We start from the raw sequence: 18,571 nt of genomic DNA on the forward strand, positions 1-18,571 counted from the left end.
TGCCCCTGCGTGTAGGAGAACGAGGCTATAGGACAACAGCAGATACTCAGCAAGGTCAGGCAAGGTCATAGGGAGTGGACTTCAGGACAGACAGCCTTTCTGTCCATTGAGTTGGTGAGTTTTCCTTTTAAAGCTTTTGCTCACATTAATCCTTTCAAAAGCAAATTCCGTCTACAAACTAGTATAAACAAAGCAGCTGATTGTACTGTTGCCAAAAGGTGTGAATTCCTAGATTATGCTTCCCCTTGGGAAATGCAAATAAATCAAAATCAAACCTACATATCTGAAGATCTCCCAATACATGGGTAGACATCTGTTATTTAGATCCCTGCATCCCATCAGCTTTAAAAATCTGTCTGCTCTGTAAGTTTCAAGCACTTAATGGGATTATTCAAATGATCTTTAAATACACGATTACTGCTAGATCATGCTGTTACATTTCAAGATCCATATAAACACAGAATTCAGTGCAAAACTAAATGTACAATGTACCTTGAGACAGGTCTATCCACTATCATATAGCTTGCTATTTTAAAACAATCCAAAAAGTGCACTGCATTCTGTAAATTGATAATGTGAATTCTTAGCATTAGTTGGACGTTTAAAATACACAGTTACAATTTACATATTTTATCTTCTGTTTCCTAATAAATACTGTCCTAATATTTATTTTTATCCAAGTCATTTCATCATGGACAGAATTACGTAGATCTCAATAAATCAGTAACAGCATTTATAAAATGGAGAGAAAATAACGTCATATAGACCAGACATTTACTCAAACATTTATCAGAATTTTACTCAGACTCGTATCTCACTGATCCACAAAGGTCTTTTAACATCACGCAGTATCAACATTTGCATACGTTCCTGCTCGCAATATCTTACTCAACACATAACTCAGTTCTGTTCTGGAACAAACTTCCTAGTTTAAATAGCTGTACATCTGTCTCTTAGAAAGCTCATCAAATTCTCCAGGTGGATTTTTCACCTCTAATACTGGCCTCAATGTCTGGCAAAGAGTCTTTGCCTATTTGGTTATGTCAAGCCCCTAGAATTAATTGTTCAGAAAAAAACTAATAAATAATCAAAACCATTTGAGTATAAAATGGAATTTACTGAGCAAATATGTATTTTCTCAGTGTTTGTTTTTCCTTTTTCAGAATGCTTGGCCCTATGATCTCTCACTGTTGAGTAATAAAGCTATGAGATGGGCCTAAATCAAGGGGGATGGGGGGTGGCAATAGACTACCTAAAATGTGGAGAGGAAGGAAACGTGCAGGTAGAGAGCAAAAGTTCAACACTATCATCACTGCAGCCAATTTTGAACAGGGCTGTATTTTGTTTTTAATGAAGCACCAGTTCATGTACTGAAAATGCTTTTCAATGACTGCTATCCATTACTGAGCTTCAGATCTGTGATCGTACATAAAATCTGCCTATTTGACGTGGTTATAATATTCTATTTATATATAAAGTACAAAAATCTTTGCAATATTCTCTCCTTACAAAATAAGTTTTTATTCTTCCTGCACAAAGGTTGAATCAGGAGATTTATTTATTTTTCATTAAACCAGAGAAAAGATAAGGGAACAATGAAGCTCTTGTTCAGCATTAACCAGTAAAAATGCTTATATAAAAAGCACAAAAGTTTCCTAGCAGCTTAACTTCAACGATGGTCATCATCTCAAAGCATTAGAAAAAATAAAATCTGTTGCACTTTCAACCACCCTCTCAATAAATCAAAATGGAATTAAAACATACACATCCAGCTCCTTGCCAGTCTGCAAGCACTGTTGGATGAATAGTGCCTGCAACACATGCAGAACATAATCAAGCTTGGCATCTCTTGCACCAAAAAGGCACAGCTAGCTCCTCTTTCTTATTTATATCAAAGGTGATTGAATTCTACCTGAAATTATATATAAAATGGATTAATTTGCGTTCACTGAATGCTACCTTTACAAAAGTAAAGGGGTTATTTGGACTGGGGTTTTGTTTTTAATTTTAAACTTTATTTCACTGTCTGCAGTGAAAGCTAACAGATCGGTTGTGTGTTTTGAACAGGATAAATTCCAGAAACACATTGGTTGGATGCATTTCATGTTGAGCTAGTTTTTCAGTCACTTCGCCTTTTGCATTGGGGTGGGACAGACCTCTCCAGGTCAAAAGCAAATAAACAAGCAGGTTGAACTGACCATTTTGTGTTTTTGTTCCTGGAATCATTTTTGTCTGACCTGGCCTGTCAAGATAGCTCAGGAATAAGAGAAGAAGCTCCCCCAGCCTTTCTGTGGCGCCTGATCCATTTTGCAGCATAGCCAGAGCATGCTGTAAGATTAAACTGGACTGACTCATCATTTGGATAACAATCTCATCTGAACTGAAGCTGTGAAAACGCCATGACTTGAGATGATATCATCACTGTTGCAAAATCTAGATTCTTCTGCAGCTCCCCTGGAAAGAGGGTTTCACTGGAAAACAAAAATCAGAGACTTAGAGCTGGTAACTCCTGGGGACTTGCCCGGGGGCTGGCTGATAAATGTGCGCAACTGGGCCAGAGCTGCTGGCAGCTCTGCAGGAGCCCCTCTACAGCAATCTGTCCTCTCCTGGATGCACTCTGTGCCCTTACTAGGTCTGTCTGCCTTGTAGGACTGAGATCCACCTCAACTGCTGGCCCTGGTATTTGGAAAACCTTTCTGAGTACCAGGATGTGTTAAGCAAAGCTGCTGCCACTGGCTTCATAGCTGGTGGCACCTGCACTGCCACTGATGACTGGTTTGGTGTTGCACCTTTTTGCAGCAATATTTTAAAATGCTGCCTGAGCAGCTCTGGAAATAGCACCAGAGAACAGAGCTTGTCTTTTACCAAAATTTTTAGGCGTACCTTCTCTGGACTAGTAGAGGCCTTCACAGAGTGCTGCAGGAGGAGAGCAGCAATTGTGCTCCTCCATGCTCAGGCTGTGCATCACTGACTACAAGAACACTCACATTTGGTTACTGTATGGGTGTATCCCGGGAATGGAAAGTAACTTTGCTCCTTTTTCACTAGCATCAAAAGCTGCCATCCTATACAGGGAAGGGCAAATAAAAGGCTGAAGGAACTAAACTTTCTTATTCGCTCTGGGGGTGGGGGTTAACACAAAATTATCAGAAAAGCTGGAAAGCACTTTCAAAAGCTTGAGAGGAGTCTGTTTATCTAGGATGTGCCCAACATCTTGTCTCCCAACTGCACGTTAAAATAAGAAACCACAGGAGTTTTGCAGCAATGTTGCTCTCAGTTGCCATATGCTAGAGCCAGATAACACTTCCAGTACATGTGCAACCCTGATTCTCTTTGTTATTCCAGAGACACCATCTCTCTAAGGGCTTAAAAGCAATGAAACTGCAATGAAATACGCTGCAAGAAGAACAATAACACATATAGCTCCTGTCCCCAGATGTGGAAAACCTTTTGTGTACCAGATTTTGGTTTCTTTATGAGGTGTTACAATAAGGTTGTATAAAAAAGGTACTTGAGAAATTGGTTTGTTTGTAGAAAAAGCAAAAAAACCATGACAGGTTAGGTTAGATTAGGCATGTATGCCTGAAATGTAAAACTAACATGCTGGTCACAGTTATACCTAGTAAAACAATCCTCTGTCTTGTTTTCAAACCAATATTTATGTTTAAGATTTTTTACAGGAAGCTATAAAAAGAAACAATAAGCAGAAAGTGCTTAAACCACAAGCAAATGCAAGGAAGAGATAAGGTGAAATACTAAAAATAAGTCGAGCAGTTGTGAGTGTGGTGGGGAAGGAAAGTACCAGTAAAACATGCAAGTCTTTATGCAAATATGGTTAAAAAGGAAAATAAAGAAATAGGAATCAGCTGGTGAGAGGAAGAGTGCAGTGGAACAAAGCACACTACAGGAATGCACACAAAGATTGTTACAATAACTCACAGAGGAAAGCTGTACATGTAAGACAAGGTCACTGCACCACTAGTAGACTCAAAAAGAAAAAAAAAGAGCATATGGTAAAATATGAAGAATGACTGAAATGATGGACATGCAGTTGTCTCTGACACTGATGCATTGACTCAGGCTCCAACAGCCTTGCTGCTGAAAGGCCCACTTGGAAAGCCTATGCTGTTCTGTAATCACAGCCCTGCAGAGCAGCTCAACCACACCACCACTTCTTGACAACACTGGAGAAAAATAAGCTCTGCCTGACCTGAGGTAGGTTTGACACAAGCAGGTGTCCTTGTTCCAGGCATCTCTCAGCTGCAGATGCTTCATACAACTCATGAGTACAAATTATGCGAGGACATGTAGTTTTAGGATACAAATGTTAAATGATGACCTGTTACTGACCTGCTACAGGAAGCTGTAGAAGAACAGCAGATATTGAAATGTATGCAAAGGAATAGTCAGTGACGGCTTAAACTTTGAAAACCCTTGGAGAATTTGAAAAAAGAAGTTTAACAGAGACGACTGGAATTTATCAACCATAGCAGTGGCTTTTCAACATAGAATAATGTAGTGATGAAACAAACAAACAAAATCACCTCAGCCTCAACTAACAGCAAGAAACAGGACACCTATGAACTTTTGTAAGCAATTTCCTTCAGCCTATGAAGAACATGAGATTATGAAAACAAGCTTGACCCCTTTCCATGGTGTGTTCCTTTACAATGACAGGCTAAAATCCAAAGTTTAAACTAGTTTTGTTGTTGTTGTTGCTCTTGTTGGAAAAAAAGATCAAGAAGGTTCTTGGGACAAGCAGGCACCATTATCCCTCCATGCATCTTAAACTATTTTGTTTTCTGAAAATACCATTAAGACGAGTAGAGAAGAATGGTGCTAATCACACAGAATCACACAATTGTCTAGGTTGGAAGAGACCTCCAAGATCATCTAGTCCAACCTCTGTCCTAACACTAACAAGTCCTCCACTAAACCGTATCACTAAGCTCTACATCTAAACGTCTTTTAAAGACCTCCAGGGGTGGTGACTCAACCACTTCCCTGGGCAGTCCATCCCAATGCCTAACAACCCTTTCGGTAAAGAAGTTCTTCCAAACATCCAACCTAAACCTCCCCTGGTGCAACTTTCGCCCATTCCCCCTCGTCCTGTCACCAGGCACATGGGAGAATAGATCAACCCCCACCTCGCTACAGCCTCCTTTAAGGTACCTGTAGAGAGCGATAAGGTCGCCCCTGAGCCTCCTCTTCTCCAGGCTGAACAAGCCCAGCTCCCTCAGCCGCTCCTCGTAAGACTTGTTCTCCAGACCCCTCACCAGCTTCGTTGACCTTCTCTGGACTCTCTCCAGCACCTCCATGTCCTCCTTGTAGCGAGGGGCCCAAAACTGAACACAGCACTCGAGGTGCGGCCTCACACAACTAGCCTAAACAAGCGGCCTAAAGACAACTTGAGTTGAGACTGGCTACACCCCTTTATCAGACCCCAAACAATCCAGTTTCCTAATGGTAAGCTACCAGTGAAACTCTTACTTATAGGACAGAGAAGCATTCGAGAGTTCAATACAGTTACTATGATTCATAGAAGTTTTTCAACACACTGCAGAGTCATGCCCTTATGATCATTATGAGCACATATGCATATTGCTTAGAAGGCAGGAATTATAAGAAATTTGGTTTTGAAACAGTTCAAAAATGACTGTTTAGCAGCACAATACCGTGACAAACGAGGATGACTTGTCCATTTTCTCTTCTGCTTTCTGAGACAGCAGAGAAAACAAGTCAGGCATTAGCTTAGATTTGTTGGTACTGTACTTAAGTAGTTGTTGTTAATCACTCAGAAAGAAGTTATGCATTTCTAAGACAAATGAGGCATGGAAAAAATTAATGGAGAAAACCTCTATTTGCCTTTTTCTCCTCCCTCCCTTGGGAGACATAATTATCATATTTGCATCAATACTGGAAAAACAGGGGATATTATAACACTACAATTACTGCACCTTCCTTAAAGCATCTACACTCATTTTAAATACATACTGTAAACTTAGTTCATTATGTGAGTCAGCATATAAGGAATATACCTTTTAAAAAGAACTACTTATATTTACCTTGGGATAATAAGGCATTAATGTAGAGCAAATTTTTATGTCCAACAATAATACTACTACATGTACATCTAATTTAATTCATACTCATGCTCCTACACAGTGTGTCAGGAAGGCAAGTGTTATCCCAATTCTGATAAACTGTTATGCATGCTGTCAAACAAATGCACTGCAAAAACCAGACAGAGAGAAAATAAAGAAAACCCCCACCCACTTTTTTATCCCCAGCCATGAAAGCAAGACACTGAACTCCATTTGACTCCAACAGCAAAGCCCAGGCAACGCTCACTGGGGAGGAGTGGTGGTGGTGGGTGTTCCATTTTGTTTGATTTTGAAAGGGTTGCTAGAAACATTCTGCAGTAACTTATACTGAATAATATTATATAGCTCCCAGTTAAAATAAAATTGTGGCTTAAAGCACAAAACAAAGAGACTGTGACACTGATCTTTCAGCTGGTTAAATGCTTTCATGCACCCCCTACGATATTAAGACAAATCCCCTTGGTTAGTGACACTGTTTGAATTCATTTCCCAGAAGAAATAAATATGCAACATCAAGGCTGTAGATATATCAGACCTCTCAACTATCACAATACTTTTGAAATAGAAGATGTTTGCATAGATTTTGTTTTTCTGAGCAGAAAGATTTTATAGGGTATGTTTAGATATGCTCAGTATCACTTGAAAATTCTAACTCCATTGCCTACAGCTTATGAACTCATCGTTTCCATTAGGCTCTCCTTGCTATTTAATCACAGAAATACAAGCTGCTTTTGAGTATTAACATGCATCTACAAATGTAATCTTAGAAACAAAACAACAAACTGACTCAGTTACTATGTTTTCACTTAGATTGTCTGGTATTCAGGAAGTTAGACTGATTACTAATCATCTGAGAGAGCCCTTGAAATGATGAGTGACCTTTTAAAAGTTCAGAAGAATAAACATGTATCATGAAATCACTGGGAAACAGCTTCTTTAAGAAAACAGGTAATGGAGAAACTTAGTTGATGGTGAATTTTTCACTGCTTATCCGTCATATCCTGGTGTCAAGTTCTGACCATGACAAAGGCTGAGCACCAGCCCTCTCCAAAAAACAGGGATGCTTGTTTTTCCTCTTCATAATTAAAACAGATACTTACATGATAGTCACATTGCTTGTATGTGCTGTAATACTGGGAACCTACCTACATCAAAAAATTCTTGTGCTGTGTTAAGATATTGCCAACTGGGTGGTTTCCACTAAGCCCATTTAGGAGGACTTAGCAGTTTCCACAAAATCCACCAAGCAGCTACCAGAAGCTATCAGAGACCACACTTCTCTGAAAGACAGACACATCTGAAGAGACAATAAAAAATACATTAAGCTAAAACTTACTAAAAAGAAGACAACCCTTACAACTTCTCACTGCATGGCAGACACTATCTTAGAGGAATTCTAAAGGTGTCCTCATAGAAATAAAAGTCAGTAACTGGACATGCCTATAGGAATTGCATACCATAAACAAAAAGAACTTAGTTCATATCATGAGCTACCAATGAACTGACACCAATAAGATTAAATGAGAAAAAACAAAAGTGCAGTAATATTATATTGATGTATTTTGGAAAAGCTTCGTTGCTTTTTCAGCCAGAAATGATAAATGAGAAATGGACAATCTTTTGCTGTATCTTGAGAATGTCTGTACTCGCTCAGATGTCCAGAAAACTGCAGACAGACAGATGGAGTGTTTCTGGGTGAAGGGAAAAAATGGGAAGAGATCAGAATGGTCTCTACTTCAAAACTGCCCCATTCTCCCATTTCCAGTCGGAACAAGGCGATGAATGAGCTTTTGTTTTTACTTCTGAGAAGTACTCAAAGCATCCAGGAATCTAGTCATAGTAGTAACATAGAACATTGCTTAGATATTTCTTGAAAGTACAACACAAAGCGGCATGAAATCTAAAAGACAACACTCAGTAAGGACAAGTTCCAAGAAAGAGAATTCAAATACATAAACAGAGAAGAAGAACAACTAACAGTGTAAAATAAGTCACAACTAAGTAGCAGTCAAAATTATGACAAAATGCAGAGAAAAAAAGAAAAAAAGCTAAACTGAAAAATTCCAAATCAAGGATATTACCAGGCAACAGAAGGCAACAAGATTCCACACACTTTCAATGCATCTAATTCATCACTTTACATTTTAGCAAAAAAGTTTTTTATTTTTTTTTTTAGCAAAAGATTTAGAGAAAAGATGAAGGGAGGCCAGAGGACAGCAACAAGAATGTCCAGAGACCTTAAAAATGTGAAATACGAGGGAAGATCTAAGAAGCCTTAATTGATATGAAAGAGTAGGTCCTTGATAGGGTATTAATGAAGGTAAGTAATACATCTAGGTTCCCAGAAACAGCATTCACAAACAGACCTTAAACTGTGAATAGAAGGAGGTTTTATTTAACAAACAATTTTGTCCTTATATATGAGACACCAGCTGATTAGCTTCCTTGAAACAAACACTGCTAAACACAGCCATAAGAAAACAAAAGGGAAAAAAAAATCCTGTGCGGGGCAAGCTGAAAGATCACATTCAAAAATCTACGTACGGATTTTTTCTACCTTTCTCCCAGTTTCAAGTTTCAGCAAGAGCTACAAAGGCAGCTGTAGCTGTAGTAAGCTCCCATTGCTGGACAGAACTGCAGTAAGAATTGCAGAGTGATTTGAAAAGAGCTTTCTTTCACAGTGCAATCAAACTTGAGATTCATGCCCTTCACACAGTCAGCCTATAAACTACAGGACAATAAATCAACCAAATCAAAACAGGATGTGCGGGGCAGTTGCTGTGTTTCTTGAACACCTCCTCTGGGATGCAGATGCAAGACACCCAAGGGGATTTGCAGTTACTTCCAAGCCCAGGTGATGCACATGCTCAGAGCAGTCCAGAACTAATTATAAAGCTGAAACCCACAACACAATCTGCTGCTTGGCTTCCTGATGGCATTAGCAGTTCGCTGCAGGAATCTGCAAGAAAAGCTTTGTACACCATCACAATTCAAGGATATTCTTCCTGAAGTTATAGTTAACGCTAGCAGGAGAGCTTCTCCACGCTTCACTCAATAATAGCTAAAGCTGCATAAAACAGCTACTTACTTACTTGTGTGTCAGAAAAAAAAAATTAACTGACACTGTTGGTTGTGGAAAAAAATCAGTTTGGTAAGGGTTCCCCCTTACAGGAAAGAGGAAAAAGTTATTGCAGTTCAGCCTAAAAGTCCAGCACAGATTATCTTTATCCACCAAAATTTAAGTTCTGTCTTACTACAGAGATTGTTCAACACTTTTCACCCTTAAAACACGTCTTCATTGTGTACCACTTTGCCAAAATAGCAGTTTTGTCTGAAACTTTCCATGCCAGATGCCTGCCTGAGGCCAAATTTTCTTGCACAAGTTTCAGCCAAACAGTTTGGATGTTTCAGAAAATGAAGCTAGAAACTACATTTTTCAGCATTACAAGCTTCTATTGGCCTTTTCTTCATGAAGGAAAGACATTCCTGTCAAATTTCAATTGCCTGTTAGCTCAGTAGAAAAGTAAGATCCATAGTAGGGGATAAAATCTTCTGATTACACTAGCTGGCATGTGACACTCAGGGGTACACAACCACCCTGATTTGCCAGCTGCAAGCCTTACCAAAGTTAGTTTAGTAACTCAAACCTCCGAAGACTGCGTCGTCACTTTGCACACCATTCCCTCAGGCCTGAGTCCTGCCCAGAATGCAGAGTCACCATCCCCAGTGGAAAACATGTGGTTTCAATCAGCTGCGCACCACGGCAGACCAGAGCTGGCATGGGAGCTGAAGACAGGGAGTGTTCTTCTCTCTCTTGCCAGTGACTGGGGGCTGCTTTGCAAGGAAACAGTCAAAGAGCTTAAAAAAATATAAAGTAAAAAATAAAATAAAACAAAAAAAACAACCACCAAACCATGGCTGGAGACTGGGTGGGCTGAGGGAATGAAGTGAACTGCAACATGATGGGAGACTGGACTCCCCAGTCAAGAGACAGAGAGGGGTTGTCCCAGGAACACACTACCCAGCTAAATCAGGAAGAGCAGCTAGGTGTTGATGACAAGAGGTGAAAAAGCACCTAAAAGCATGCAGAATTTATTCCGCATGAGTAACCTAAAATCTGACATTTCCTCACTTACAGTTTTAAGACTGCCTGACAGCATTCTTAAAGCTCTCTAGCTTTGCATCTGCAATGCTACTTAACAGTGTCCGCATGCACTGCTGTGAAGGGAGGAATGAAATTTGATGCTTTAACTGAGCCAGACTAGCAGGGAAGGCTAAAATTGACCTTTTACTTCCCAGTTCCTGGCTACATTATCCTTCCACTTTCCTTGACCATTCTGGCAGCCAATAGATCCTTCCATGGGGTGACTGATCCCACCAAAAAATTACCCAGAAGGAGGGGGAGGAAAAAAAAACAGGGAACAACCACACAAGCATCTTCCAAACAAGCAAGTCGGACAGGCTCCCAGCAGAGATGAGAAGCTCCACAGCTGGAGGCAGGAAGGGGCAGGACCACACAACACAGAGTAGGTAGGGAGGAGAACAAGACCTTCCCCTTCTTTTTGGATAATGGCCTTCAGCATCACAAGTTAAATGATATTTATTTAAAAAAATTACAGGATGACATATCAAAGCTTTAGAAGCAAGAGTAATGGAGTAATTTGAAGCAAGAGTAATGGAGTAATTTGGCTTACCTAATGCTAAGCCATTATCTTTATTTGTAGACAAGCAACATTTAAAAGAAATAGCTGACCCCTTCCCCCCACCTCCCCTGTAGTTATAGCCCCTAATAACAGAAGCTTATTAACAAAAATCTGACAAAACTATTGACATTTGTTTGTTCATAGTCACAACTCCACAGTGACCCACTGAAATTATTTGACTTCAGCAGTGCTGAAGTGCCACATAGGCGTGTGTGCAGTATACTCCCCACAAAGAACTCAGCCTTACTGTTTCTCTCATACCTATGCTGGTTAAAAACCATTTTGCTTAGTATCATTAGTATCATTTTGCTTAGTCTCCCTTATTTTTCTGTAATTCAATCATACTGGTTGAATTGTACCCTACCCATTCAGAGATTAAAACTGGAATAATCTGTTTTCATTAATAAAAAAGTTTTTCTGCTATACCCTTGTTATATCTGAACTTGTATTCAGATAATAAAAATTTTTGGAGAGTCTTGTTCTATCCTTTTTTTTTTTCCCTAAACAACAGCCTACCAAGCCCAGCCCAACCCCAAACCCTGAGAATTCTTGCCAAAATACACATTTAAACCCAACCCATAAAAGGATTGTTGATCCAGCACTCAGCCGTGACAGGTGCTTTTGCAAGTAACAGCAGTCAGGTGGTCAGAGAGGAGGCAACTCTGCTTCAGGACGAGAAAGTCCAGCCTTCATTCAGCTCCAACGCCAAGCAGCATGCAGCTGCGACCAGAGCTGGTGACCCTGTGTCAGCACACCAGAAGCCTCGGGGTCTCACTAGACCCTAGACATCCATTAGACCACCCCTCTGCTTTGAGAGACCCCCAGCATTTCAGAGAGATCTGGTGAGAAGAGATTCCCCTCCAGCCTTGCTTGGTGCCAGGATGCCGGTTATGAACGTGAATCTACTGAGCATGCACAGCTTACTTTCCCAAACGTTTCCCTGCAATTCAGCCCTTATTTCACAGACGTGCAGATCCTGCTGTGGCTTCTCCCCGCTCCAGAGTCCTCCTGACCTGTGTCTGCATCGCAGGCAGATGTGTGGCACGAAGCCTCCTGGAGCGGGGAAGGGATTGCCACATCATTCTCCAGCTACAGACCAGCACCATTCATCACACCAGCTGACACATCAAACTCGTGTGCTGGCAGGGCAGGGAGGGGGGGAATAAACAAAAACCCACCACACACCAAGTGGTCTGCAGCAAGAAGTAAAGATTCTTGCATCACATTCTCCTTATGCTGTATGCAGGGCCTCTTTGGCCCAAACTCTCTTCCTGACCTCATCTACCATGACTATCCTCCAAGTCCTGCCTCCTCAAAGCTCATTTTCTCAAGGGAGCTCACCAGTTAGAAACTGCAGCTACATGTGCACATTTCAGGGAAAAAAAAAAAAAAGAGAGAGAAAAAAAAGAGAAAAAAAAACATGCACAGACTATCTAAGCAAGCTTTCAAAGAATGAGCTTCCAGTTGGTTTAGTCATCCAGTTCCAGCAATCTACTTTGTTTCGGCCTGTTGTTCTTATCTCCAAGACATTGATTTTATTGCAGGGTCCTTTCTGGGGGCAGAGTACTTTTGAAATCAGAACAACAGACACAAAATCCTGACATGGGATTAATGAGACGAGGCCTCTGTTGGAGGCTTCTCTGGGCTCTTGGAAGATAAAATGTACTTGCTGAGAACTTCCATCTCTTTCTAGACTGTCAAGTCCCAGATAGTTCTGTCATATAGATTACTTAAAATACTTTTACTTTCCATAATGTGACTTCCTACATGCAAGATATGTCCTCTGAGTTTAAAAAAAAAATCAGTGTGAACACACACATCTGAAAGTTTCAACTGAAATAAAAACCCTAATTAAAAAAAATAATAAATATTGCAAGTGTATATCACATTAAAAAAAGTACATCTGTCTGTATGTTCACACAGCAAAGAAAGCAATGAGATTCAGCTTCCAGCAAAATAATACAAGCATTAGTAAATTTGCATTTAAAAAATCACCTTTTCCTTTTTCCCTTCAGGAAGAGCTTATACTAACTGAAGTCTTTTGGTTTTCAGATAACAGACAGGAAAGTATTTCTCCAAGAGAGATTAAAGGATTTAGGTAACACTGTATATACAATTAGAATTCCCAAATGTTTGCATCACTGGCAGTTCCTGCGGGTGCTGGGGGAAAGATTAAGTTTGATTAAATTGCAGATTGTGCAAGTTTATTTATGGACTCAACTGTGAAATAGAGAATAAAAAACTATGCGAAGCAAAGCTATTACCCATTAATCTGTTGGTAAAATACCTGGAGTCAGTTTCACAATTACTTTCAACATAAAAACATAGTTCAATATGAGGTTAGAAATAAACGAAGTTCAGAGAAAGCACTACACTAGCAGATAAAGGGACAAAAAAACATTATTTCAGTCTAAGAGTCTGGAATATGTATATTTCATTGGCTCTTTGGCCCAAATGCATTTCAGTTGTGTTTGTCACATGGTTCCAACTCACCTAAGGACCTATTCAACTTAACTGGCATTTATTTACAGTACTAATAACTCATTAACACATGCATTTTGTAATGACATGGTTTTGCTATTGTAAAAATATTTCCTGGATAGTTTTGAAGCCTGTCTGTATTCTAAGCCAGACAAGTAGAAGGTCAATCCAAAAACTAAAATACTAAGAAATTAACCCCTGGGCAATGTATTCCAACAAAGAAATCGGGGGTCTGAGAGGGAAGGACGTGGAAATTCAGCAGAACATCCCTTATAGCCCATAATCAACACTCTTTCCTCAAGGCTGCCCAGGACCAGCAGACAACCAGCTGTACTTCCAGTCTTCATGGGGACCCAAATGTACTCTCTACTGACACAATAGGTTTCAGCCCTAATCTAACAGTTCTGAATACTGACCTGGCATAAGTGTAAGCACTTATCATTGATTCCAGAAAAGTCAGGATTTAACCTGTTCAACCCGCTTCCCAAAATGCTTTACAGGAAGGAGAGCATTCAGCACCTTACAGCTTACTCCAAAACTGTAAGAGAAAATCTGAGCTGGGCTTGGATTTGATCCCCTCATTACACCATGTCACTGAGATTAAGAAGTCACCTCTGTTCCTAGAAGAGTTCAAACAGTCCAAAAACAAGCATTTCTTTCCAGCAAGTTGTATTTAGAGATGTTACAAAAGATCATCAAATTAACCCAAAATGTATCCAATAGAAAGGCTGCAGCTTTTGCTGCTAACTTGGCTTGTAAGAACAAAAACCCCAAAACAATTAAAATTTCAAGCCAGAGCATGAAATATTTCCAGCCTTTGATATTTTGTATTGTCTCAGTTTCTCTAGGCTTTTAAAATGTCATAAATTCCCTCAATGCCAAAGTTGCCTTTCCGACCCTCAACTCAGAGCATTGGTTTATGTGAAATACACTACTGAGTTAGCCTTCACCTCTCATATCTAATCATAAGTTATATAGCAAGGCATATTTAGTAAACGCTTTTACCACTGCTTTAGCAATGGAGATTGAAAAAAAGAATGCTGAAATGGGAAAAAGCACAACCACCAACGGAATATTCTCATACTCAAGGCACATGTGAAGAAGTCCTCTAAAACAAACCTTTTTTCAGTCACTCAAGTAACAGTCAGGATTTAGCCCTCCAGGGCCTTTCACAATGTAATACAGGGTGAAGAAACAAATTCACAGAAAAAAAAAAAAAAGCTATAAAGAGACTTGTGCAGGGTAGATATAATTGGCAAGAGGTGATCTTTGTGCATAGTACATGACAATGCAGGAAGCACTCTGGAGTGGATTAAACCACAATTTGATGCAGAAAGTCCCAGATTAATAGGTTTGCATGCCCGAAGAGAGTAAAAGCCTATGTGAAGTTTTATACAGTATATTTGAGATATTTTCTCATCTCATTCATCTCATTCTCCTTAGAGGACTCCAGCAATAACAGATTAAAGAGCTCCTCTCTACAACAGATTTTCCTTGTTTTCTTTTTTTTTTTTTTTTGGTAATGCCAACATTATTCATGTAACAGTATTTATATCCATCTCTATAAGCTTATGATTCCGTTTGTGTTTTTTTTTTTTTTTAATTCTCCTGAGTTATGTAATAAGCATACAAATATGCCTGTTTTTTGTGCCTTTAGCAGTGAAACTCTATTTTGCAGGAATAAAGATTTTACTGGGTTTCTTAAAAAGAAAACCAAAAACCACAAAAAAACCTTTTGAGAGAACTTTTCTTGTTATGAAGAGTCCTCACAAGTTGAATTTCAATGGTTCCACGTTCTGAAAAAGACCATTCACAGAGCTGAAAATGACCCATTATTCTTTGACTGCAACCATCAGCTACTGCTGACAAAGATGTTTGAAACAAATTTGAAAAGAATATTCAAGATGTACCAAATTCAGTTGAGAGTTACTGCATTGCTTGCACGCTTTTATTAGAACATAGAGAGAATACATATTCTCTAATCTCTTAGAGTTAGAAGAAAGTAACCTAGGAAAAAGTATTTATAGTAGCTTGAGTAAAACTTCTACTCTAGTTAGTGCAGCAGGTTCCGGGGGGGGGGGGGGGGTGGGTGGGTGGGAATCATCTAATAGAAATGTTGGTTTTAACATGAAGTGGAAAAAAACTTTTAATTTCCTTTGTAGCTTGACATTATTTCACTTGTTTGTTGTTGGTGTTCTTAAAAAAAAAAATAAACTATTTAGGTGTGGGTTGAATTGGTTTTTCTGTTCTGTTTCACTGCCATTTTAATCATACTTTTCAATTTCTGCCTACAAAGCTTCCTTCTATATAGGCAGAATATTTAGGACAGAGAGAGAGGTTACTATTTAATTCCCCCCTCCTCTGTGAAGCCTCTCCCCTATAAAATGCAATCTACAAACTCCTCATCTACAACTTTTGCTGGTTATCCTAACAGCAATAGAAAAGTCTTTCTATCTTTTGGACTACCTGCTGGCAAGTCAAAGATAATTGCTCATGCAAATAGCTGATGCCTAAAGTCAGATTTCTCTTTTAACTAGGAAGGACGCAAGGTTAATTTAAATGTTCCTTATGCTGTTTTGCAAGTTGCTGAAAGCTGTCTTTACGCCAAGGGCTGAGTTCTCAGAATAGGAAGAATTTTGACTTATCAAAACTTTAAATCTCCTCCTTTAGTAGTTCAGCTGAGAGCATGGTAGCAGATAAATAAATAAAACAGAAGAACACAGATCCATTTCATGGGTACTTTGGTACTTCAAAACCATGCTATATCGGTCATCGTAGACTTCTGTAGAGGTTTTACTTTACCTTGGTCTACCAGTATTTTAACATCAGCCACGGCACCACAACGGTGGCAAGATAAAACATGTAGGTAAGATTTTGCCAGTGGATGCTCTCAACAGTCTTGCAGACGTTCAACCTGTCTGCCTCGCAACACGTCTCTATAACATATCCTTATGAAGAAACAAACTCCCATTGTAAGATCTCCTTTTAAGAAGATTCTGAATGAAGCTTTAAAAAAATGAAAAACAAACCCTTTTTCAGTCTTTAAGCAAAGCTGTCAATTCTTTGTAATAATGTGCCTTTTCCTCTGAACAAAAGCGCTACTGCTGCTGTCTGGTTTGATCTTTTGCAAAGCTCCTCAGATGAGCAATTTCCGTTTGGAGCAACTGCAGAAATTCCCCCCTGACACTCCACTTGCCTGTCCTGTTGGTCATCTTCACAGCTGAGATCCATAACATTTAGCTATGGATAAAAGTAGCAAATGTCTCCAGTTTGTCTGGCATTGGAATAATGAAGGAAAATGTTGATAAATCAATGAGGAAAACAAGAGAAATGAAGAAAGTGTCCTATGTTTTATTTGGAGATGGAAGAAAGTATGATGAAAACTGAAAGTATTCAAAGAGTTGAAATAAAGAAGCAAGAAATTATTAAGGGCCTGTAAAAGATCACATGAACAACGAGTGTACATGTGCGACCTAACCTTAAAAAACAATTTTATTTCATTAAAAAGAAAGGTAATTGTGATTCAATGTTTGGGAACTACGATTTCACAGAATAATGCTCTGCATAATCATTTTACTTCTGCACAAATATTTACATTGTATTAGTGGAAGAGTAACCCATACTCTTCCCTCCCTGGATTAAAGCATCACCACCAAGTTACACAAGAAGTCACTGCTAACTGGAAACAGCTGCTAAGCCACTTGTATCTCTGTTGCTTTGTAATACCCACTAATAACTCAGAAGGATCATATCTTACATCTGCTTCTCTTCTTTTCTACATCAAAGCCTTAACAGATAGCTTGTAAGTGAAGTTGTCATAGAAGCTAGGTCTTGAGGAGAGGCACAGAAAGCCATTCTGTGGTTGCTGCAGATGTTCCCCTCTGTACGTTTACTAATAGCTGCCTGCTGAGTTTTAACATTCCTGAAGCCAAGGTTTCCAGATGTCTCCTCCAAAATTAATATGATCAACTGGGAAGTTTACAGAAGGGAGAAAATCTAAAAGTTTCTCTTTCCTAACTATTTTTTCACCTGCAGCCTCTGATAGCCACAGAGGAATAGTACATAACAACACGTATTTGCTGCCATACTACAAATATGCACAACAATGGTGTACCCCAATAAAGACAACCCCGTATCATAAATCACTACTTTCACATACCGGAGCCAGCCCCTTACGGTCATCAGAAGTGGTCAGGCCACCAAGTTGCACTGCCTCCTCCTCCTACTGCTGTTTTTGCTTCGTCTGACATTAATGCCCGTCACCTCAGAGATGTTAGCCATAAGGTCTGACAACACAAAATGAGATATAGAGCTCAACACAATAAAATTTAATGAAAATTGACTCTAACAGAGACTTTACTAACATTTTTCTGGCCACTTTATCCTACACTGCCCTCAAGCAAAGGCATGTACTTATTTTCAAAAGTCCTTTGAACACAAATGGAAAGTAAGACGTATGATTCACACATCCAAACTTTCAAATCATGTTTTATTATCAAATGAAACCCTGCCAGGTTGCTTTATCAAATTCATCAAATATTTTCCCCTTTCTCTTGAAGAATGAATGCAGCCACCCTATTCTTATTAAAATTCAAACAAAACAGATTGTACTGAGGAACGCAGCTACAGTGATTGCTGTATTTTATTCAAGGGATCGGATTGCTTCCAGCCAGCACCCTTCAACAACGGCTTCTGAGTATGCATACAGGTGTTAATTTTTCAGTGACAATTTTATGAAGATGTGCACGCACAAAACAGGTTCCATGCAGGCAGTATTTAGAGCCTTCCTTGCCTCCTGCCAGAAAATTTCTTCTTCTTTAAACAAAGAACTACTGCTTTTCCTAATGGAAGGAACATTTCTAAAGCCCCGGAAATCTAGCTGCAATTAGGTAATATAAATCAAACCACAGTAATGAAGCACACAGATGACCCAATTTTCTAACCAGTGTAGCAGGAAGGATTTTGGAAGTATATGTAACATTTTTTAGCACTAGCGTACAATGTACTTTTATCTGTCACACAACTATTCTCCCTTCCTGGAAGAAAAAAAAAAATCTGTTTTGTAATTAAAAAAATGAAAGAAAGTGGAGAAAGACAAAGCAAAAGGCAATCCTATCCACTACACCTGAAAGCCACAGTCTATTTGGGAAACAGAGATCATTCCAACTTTTAACAACCAAGAAAGACAACTCATCATCCAAAAGCCAGTATCACACAAGTTAATCACTTCAAACATGTAGAAAACTTCAAGATCTTGACCTAATACAGGTAAAGAAGGCCACA

The 18,571-nt window shown here is 39.3% G+C and overlaps 1 protein-coding gene across 11 annotated transcripts in view; it reads right to left on the reverse strand.

Annotated features, from left to right (window-relative positions):
* The window catches only part of LHFPL2 (LHFPL tetraspan subfamily member 2), a 139,449-nt gene that overhangs the window by 25,824 nt on the left and 95,054 nt on the right, over window positions 1-18,571 (reverse strand). For 2 of the 11 annotated variants that reach the window (XR_014577131.1, XM_083819034.1), the window contains exon 3: window positions 17,448-17,574. The exons of the other annotated variants lie outside the window; for them this stretch is intronic. The gene's annotated coding sequence lies outside the window, so the exon portion shown is untranslated. The remainder of the gene's footprint in view (window positions 1-17,447; window positions 17,575-18,571) is intronic. 11 annotated transcript variants of the gene reach the window in all.

This window comes from Anser anser (assembly GCF_964211835.1).
Source record: "Anser anser genome assembly, chromosome: Z".
Classification (NCBI taxonomy): domain Eukaryota; kingdom Metazoa; phylum Chordata; class Aves; order Anseriformes; family Anatidae; genus Anser; species Anser anser.